This window comes from Schistocerca gregaria, chromosome 8 (genome assembly GCF_023897955.1).
Source record: "Schistocerca gregaria isolate iqSchGreg1 chromosome 8, iqSchGreg1.2, whole genome shotgun sequence".
Lineage (NCBI taxonomy): Eukaryota > Metazoa > Arthropoda > Insecta > Orthoptera > Acrididae > Schistocerca > Schistocerca gregaria.
Window position 1 is genome coordinate 435,006,298 of NC_064927.1, and position 7,667 is coordinate 435,013,964.

Here is a 7,667-nt window from a genome sequence, read left to right on the forward strand (position 1 = left end):
ATAGAGCCTTCCGTCATCCAGAGATACAGTTTGCCGCTTGCCTACGATTATCGTTGGCTAATACACATGCTACCGTGGAAATCTCTTTAATTTTTTTGTTAACAACATTTAATAATAATTAAATGATCATGAATGATTGGGTTTTGTATATAGAGAAAGGGATAGTCGACTCTTAAATTACCCTCAGCAATTACGGCAACTAAAGTGACCGTGATTTTTATACTTCGTCACTCAGACATATTATAGCAAGGACCATGGTCCATTACTACACTTCGATACACTCATTCAAACTGCGTACGCTTTTACTTTCACAAAGCTAAGTGCCCAACTCCGTTGTTATATTCAGTTTAATGCACCTACGTATAGTCCACAGATCCTATAATCGGTTATTCCTCATGTCACATACCTTAATACAGAGCGCTGCTTTCTCTCGCTCACACAATTCCTCAGATATTCATAGTCCGTGACCTTACTGCAAAGATCTACCTACACGTCAGTATAAATTTCAACGTGTGTCTGTCCCATGTAATTCAACTATAGCCACTTTTATTGCTGTTTAACAGAAGTGCCCTGATCCCTTCCGCAACATATCACACGGAGATGTCAGCTATATAGCAGGCCGCAAATACGTAGACTTATTCAGAGCGCAGAAAACAACACAAGAGAACTAACAATATCCGCAAATGGTTTATATAGTAGAATTTAGAAACAAAAGTAGCCGCGTTGATCCTTCTTTTATTTCCTTGAGGTGATACTTCCAGTGGGCGTTATTCTGATGAGAAATTATATATCGCTAATTTTAATTAAAACTTTTTCAATGCTATTAATTATTTCCCGTATTATCGACCACCTCTCCCATATATGAAAATAAGCCTGATAAAATCGTTATAAATTAAAAGAGCGGTTATAACAGCTCCCAGGAAACCACACCCTGGCCAGCGAGTTGGTATTGGGGAGTGGTAGGGTTAGGCCACCAACTAGACATCTTTCGCATCGTAACAAATTTATTAAAATAAACCATCACTATGCTCATTAAATAATATAGTTAACAAAAAATGGTTCAAATGGCTCTGAGCACTATGGGACTTAACTTCTGAGGTCATCAGTCCCCTAGAGCTTAGAACTACTTAAACCTAACTAACCTAAGGACATCACACACAGCCATGCCCGAGGCAGGATTCGAACCTGCGACCGTAGCAGTCTCACGGTTCCGGACTGCGCACCTAGAACCGCGAGACCACTGCGGCCGGCTATAGTTAACAGTGCAATTATAAATGCCACCAGGTGTCCAGTAATCATCCTTTCACAGTCAACCAAGTATGAGCGGGACTCAAACCTGAGCCCAGATTGCAGTTCAGGATGCACCATTCCACAAAACGCTAGTCAATTAATAGCGCAGTCACTGGCACTTCTACAACATATAAATAGAATGCATTTAACAAAAATAAAATAACCAGTTCGCAAAAGTGGGCGGCTCTTCAGAATTTCATAGAATTACCCACTGCAATGCCTGGGCCCAGAATTTTTAAAAAAATAGTTTTTCACAAGTAATTCCACACTTTTAAAATGAGACTAAGGTAAGTGATTGTATCTAACGCCAATAGCTATTAACTTCTGAATGATGAATCAAACAACAACAAGCGCTGGAAAAAAAATGGTTCAAATGGCTCTGAGCACTATGGCATTTAACATCTGAGGTCATCAGTCCCCTAGAACTTACAACTACTTACACCTAACTAACCTAAGGACATCACACACATCCATGCCCGAGGCAGGATTCGAACCTGCGACCGTAGCAGTCGCACGGTTCCGGACTGAAGCGCCTAGAATCGCTCGGCCACCGCGGCCGGCAAGCGCTGGAAAACCTGGAGCAAGAGTATCACAACTAGGTTAAAACTTCCGAGGAGAAGTACAGATGACGGAAGACTTATCGAACAGAATTAAGCAAAAGGTATAGAATCAATAATACTAACATAATAAAAATCTTCGGAACACATACTGAGCAAGTTCAAAGCAGCCATACCACTCAGATCTATTCTCCCCGTACCCACCCGGTACTGAAATGAATAAATGACCAATTTAAATCTACATTTAATTTCGACCCGGGACAGCAGGAACAAGTTAACAGCCGGAAGCAATTTAATACCAAACAATAAACAATCACTGAAACTTTCTGGCAGATTAAAACTGTGTGCCGGACCGAGACTCGAACTCGGGACATTTGCTTTTCGCGGGCAAGTGCTCTACCAACTTTTTTTCTTTTCTTTTTTTGTTAGTAACAATAATATTTGTTTATTTATTCTGTTAATTTTAATGTCGCATAAGAAAAATCAAATATAAAAAGGAAAGAAAAGAAATATAGGCCGAAGTGACATCCTCGACACTTCACTGGGAGTAAATCCTATCCCTCGAAACAACGTAAACCTGGGACTCCCCACCGCTTCTGGGGGTTGTGAAACATGCTGCCTAGAAAGTTCGCATAATGCGTTTTATATTTAGAGTGGCGTCGGATGATCTCGTGTTGTTCTAGTAGATAATGCCAATAGTCCATGCCCGATATCAAGGTCCGCGAGAGCACGTAGTGCGATGCGTGTCCTCCAATCCATCGGATCGCCGATGTTTTTGTGAGGGGAAAAAGACAGCGTCAGGGAAAAATAAAGCGTCCGTCGTGATCGTGGATTCGTCGGTACGTAGGAGGAGGGCCATGATGCGTTGCGTCAGCCGCCAAACATCCGTTGCCTCACCGCACTGCAGAGAATGTTCGTCGGTGTCCTGCATGCCACATATAAGGTAGAGCGGGGAATCTACCATGCGAACGTCGTACAATCGTTGGCGGTTGACGGTCTTGCGGTTGATTAATGTGTACCATGACGATCGCGCTGCTGTGGTGAGGAGAGGTGTATGGACAGCTCGCCAAATCTGTCGCCAGTTTCGTGTTGGGTGTTTAAGTTCGACAACATTGCTGCCAAGATGACACCGCAAGTATCGATATATCTCACGCGTAGTGGGGATTCGTGTAGAAGGTATCTGTAACTGAACATAACTAAAATCAACAAAAAAACGCGCGACGTGAGAAAACGAGGGCGAGATTGTGCCTACCGCCACCAGTGGTTCAAAGGACGTGGGAAGAAGCACATCCAGGATGGCCGCCGTGATGGCGTGGTGCCGTTGCTTCCAAGTTCGTAGCGTCGCTCGCAGGTATAGAGATAGAGCCTTGTTCCGCACATCCGTGAGGTTAAGTCCTCCAGAATGGTGTGGGAGAGTCAAAGTCTTGTATTTGATCTTAAACAACGTTCCTTGGCCACCATTAATCTGTCAGCAATACCATGTGGCATTGGCAGTACGTGTGCCAGGTGCGCCAGTCGCGAGGCCATGTGAACATTAGTGTAGTCCACCCTTTGGAGCAGGTCGTGCGTTCGGAGTGAACTGTTGCGTATGTGCAGTCGGACGTTCTGGAGGAGACGTCGATAGCTCGCCGCCGCTGATTGCCGTAGCGATCGGGTGAACAATACGCCTAAGCATCGCAAGATGTCCACCGTCGTAAACGGACCGTGCAGAGCGTCCAGCCCTCGACCGACGTGCATGATCTTGGTTTTATTCATGTTGACCCTGCTTCCCGCAGCTACTCCGCACGTAGTAAGAAGGGTAACCACCTGATTTAATTCGTTCTCCGACCGGACGAGTATCATCAAGTCGTCGGCATATGCACGACACGTGAATGAGCTCGCACGGAGTCGGACGCCTGTTAGAGTCCGTGTAAGTGTGTGCACAATGGTTCCAGCGCTATTGTAAACAGTATCATCAACAGGGGACATCCTTGCCTAATTGAGCTGCAAACAGGAATCGGTCCTACCTCCCTGCCATTGACTCTCACCGTCGAAAAAACGCCGCGAAGGAGGCGCATGAGGACGGTAATAAAGTCCTGTGGTATCGCCATGCGTCGCATGGTCGAGTCAAGGAAATCATGGTTGATCTTGTCAAAGGCACGATCAAAATCCACCGACACGAACGCCGCTCGCATGCGACAAGCTTCCGTCAGGGAAATTATGTCACGGTATTCGCCGAGAATAGAATGTATGTTGCTCCGAACCCCTAGACAAGCCTGGTCTGGTGGTATTGTCTTGGATATTACAGTCTTGAGCCTTGCCGCCAGCATTCGCGCAAAGATCTTATAATCAGTACTGAGCATCGTGAGCGGTCGAAATTGATGGAAGCTGACACTCGCTGTCGATTTCGGTATTGGTATAAGCAGTCCCGCCATGAACTGCGACGGAACGTCCGTGTCAGTGCTCAATAACTCATTATACATCAATACCCACTGGGGCATCATTAAATCCGCAAATGCGCGGTAAAATTCGAGTGTCAACCCATCTGGCTCAGGGGATTTATGCACAGCACCCTTCGCGAGTGGACCCTGGATGTCCCGTTAGGGGTTCCAATAGCGCTTCTGCATCCGGACCATCCACCTCCGTTTGCATTTGTCGCAAAATTTCTTCTCCTGTCCGATTGTCCGTCGGCGTCCCAGTGAAAAGGCGGCGGTGATGCTCCAGAAACTCAGCAGCAGTGTCCTGTTGTGACGTCAAGGGCCGACTATTGTCATCATGGAGGACTGTGATTAGGGATAGGCGATTACGCGCATGTCCCTTGGACACATGATGCATGCCAATACGTTCCCCATCGACGTTGTCCAAGCAGCGAGCACGGATCGAAATTCCTTCCAGTCGACGTCTCGTGATCAATAAAATGCAGGCCTGAATGCGATGGACTTCCGCTTGACGCTCGGGCCATGGGGTCCTGGAGGACAGGTCGCGGAGCACCACGTAGTAATAATCAAGTGTATCTCGGAGCCATTTCGCTTTTTCCTTGCCATACGTTATGAGAGCTCTTCGTATCGCCGGTTTCACACACTGCAGCCACCATGAAATAACCGTACGGTGCAGCGGCAGACGGCGAGTGTAAGACTGCCATGTTTCTTCGATCCGCTGGCGACATTCGAGATCCACCAATAAGGATGAATTAAGTTTCCAGCAACTACGACTCCGCCAGACCCGCTGCCGTGGGAGGGTTAAAGTGCAGAAATATGCAAGGTGACCCGTAAAAGCTGTGATCCAGCGTTCAGCAGTCAACACGTGATCTCTTAATCCGTCAGGAACATATATCCGATCCAGCCTGCTCGCCGAGTGGCTAGTAAAATACATGTAGCCCTCTCGCTGCCCAAGGGTCCTTTCCCACGTGTCCATTAGGGCCATGTCCCGGCAGATCGTGTTCAATGGGTGACAGGAGTTGAAATTAGGAGTTTGATCCTTCGGTGCGAGCACACAGTTAAAATCCCCCCCTACCAAGATGTGGTCATACCTCCCATGGAATAGGGGGGCAATCTCCTCCGAGTAGAATCGTGCACGCGCCTGGCGATTGTCAGACCCGGAGGGAGCATAGATGTTGACGATACGAATGCCGTTCACGGTCATAGCCAAACCCTGAGACGAAGGTAGATAATCGAGGTCACACATCGGAATCCCTTCCCGGACTAGTATCGCTGTGCCACGTCCTCCATCTGGAGTCGGCGCTAGATAAGTGTTGTATCCATGCACGTCGAGAAAAGCAGCATTGCAGGTTTCCTGCAGCAGCAGAATATCAACGTCTGTGGCGTAAACCATGTCCCGGAGAAGTTGCATCTTTGCCAGCGAACGTGCGGTGTTAATGTTCACTGTGCCCACGTTATATGCTTGGTCCGTTGTCGTTGTCACGCTCGTGTCATGTCATTGAGAACTCCAAGGGCTTTAGTCCACTATTCGTGTTCAGAGGGGTGCCCGCCAACGGGTTGCCCTCCGTTTTTGTCGTTCCGTGGTGTGCATCCTGTATGTGAGTGGTCATCATTTGGGGGTGGCAATTCCTGTAGGTCTTCGACTGGTTCCGCCCAGTCGCTGTGGTCATCAATCCGAGAAACGTCCTCTGATGTGTCTGCCGGGACATTGGTGTCCCTGACTCCTTCGTCGGCAGCGCTGGATCAATCGGTGTCAATGAAGAGGTACCATCTGTAAGGCAGGACATCCGGTCACCATCTGACGGAATCCCGTCAGCGTCCTCCAAAGGCACGTGTTCTGTATCAGACAGTTCTTCGGCTAGGATACCTTCCGTGTCCACTAGGCTAGGGGGGGGACGTTTCACCCGAACTATGGCGACGCTTTTTGCGGCGCTTTGGCGGTCGTTGTTTGCATGCCCTGCCCTCTGCTGCCTCACTGTGTTCGTCGTTCGTTCGTTGGTCTGTTGCCGACGCCACTGTCTCGATCTCTACTTCCACGCCGCGTGCTACATGTGAGTTTTCGGAAGTGTCCACCCTCGACTGACGTGACGTGCGTGTAGGGACATTCTCCGAGTCACCTCCATGCTCCCGTAACTCGGTCTGCTCTTGCATAAACGCATCCTTGTCACGCTACGAACTTGGCAACACCTCCCGGCGGGCCACCGACACGTACGTCATCGGCAGTTGCGTGGGAACTTCTCGCTGTGACGCTTCTCCATGTGGCAGTTGCACGACGCGGCGTTGGATGCACTCCGAGCGGATGTGTTTAGCACATGATAGGTGCTAAAACTTGCCCAGCGTTCAGGCGTATGACTGAGTACCGTTCCATATGGTCGCAGCGATTCAGTAACCATCGATTCTGGCACCTCAAACGGCAATTCGAGGATCCGAATGACACTCACACCCAATCCTGAAAGAGCTACTGTGACATCGCTGATATGGCCAGCCGAGTGTCGAAATTTAAATCCTCTTTCAGCAGCGGAGAGAGTTCTTTCACACGCAGCTTCATCGGTCATCTTTACGTACATTGTGCTGCTTACAATGGACGGGTGGCTTCCAATGATGTCTGCAGCAGGTAAACGAACTTCTTCCCTCAAAAAACGCTCTATTTCGAAAGCTTTTGGTCTGGCAAATTCGTTGTCGAACGGAAATTGGAGCGTAATCTTTCGAAAATTGTGTGCCATGGCGCTCGAGTCAGACAACAACACGCGCGAGTACCGGCGGTGTAAACACTTCCTCGTCCACGCGCGCCCGCGGCCGGGACAGCAGGTCCGTGCCGCGCCACCGCCTGAAGCAGGCTGTTTTAAATGGTTTAAATGACTCTGGGCACTAAGCGACTTAACTTCTGAGGTCATCAGTCGCCTAGAACGTAGAACTAATTAAACCTAACTAACCTAAGGACATCACACACATCCATGCCTGAGGCAGGATTCGAACCTGCGACCGTAGCAGTCACGTGGTTCCGGACTGAAGCGCCTAGAACCGCTCGGCCACCGCAGGAGAGATTCTGTAAAGTCTGGAAGATAGGAGACGAGGTACTGGCAAAAGGAAAGCTGTGAGGTCAGGGCGTGCCTCGTGCTTGGATAGCTCAGTTGGTAGAGCACTTGTCCGTGAAAGGCAAAGGTCCCGAGTTCGAGTCTCGGTCCGGCACACAGTTTTAATCTGTCAGGAAGTTTCATATCATCGCACACTCCGCTGCAGAGTGAAAATCTCATTCGATAAACAATCACTCTTTTTATTTATTTATTTATTTATTTATTTATGCATTTATTTTACCTGGCAAGATTAGGGCCTTCAGGCCCTCTCTTACACCTAACCAGGCATACTCAGGTTGAACGAGTTACAGTTTCTACTTAACATTAAG

General features: G+C 48.3%; 1 non-coding gene across 1 annotated transcript; it reads left to right on the forward strand.

Annotated features, from left to right (window-relative positions):
• Nucleotides 1-7,379: 7,379 nt before the first annotated feature.
• Nucleotides 7,380-7,454, forward strand: Trnas-uga (transfer RNA serine (anticodon UGA)). The gene has a single exon. It is a non-coding gene; the product is annotated as a tRNA-Ser (tRNA).
• Nucleotides 7,455-7,667: the final 213 nt, after the last annotated feature.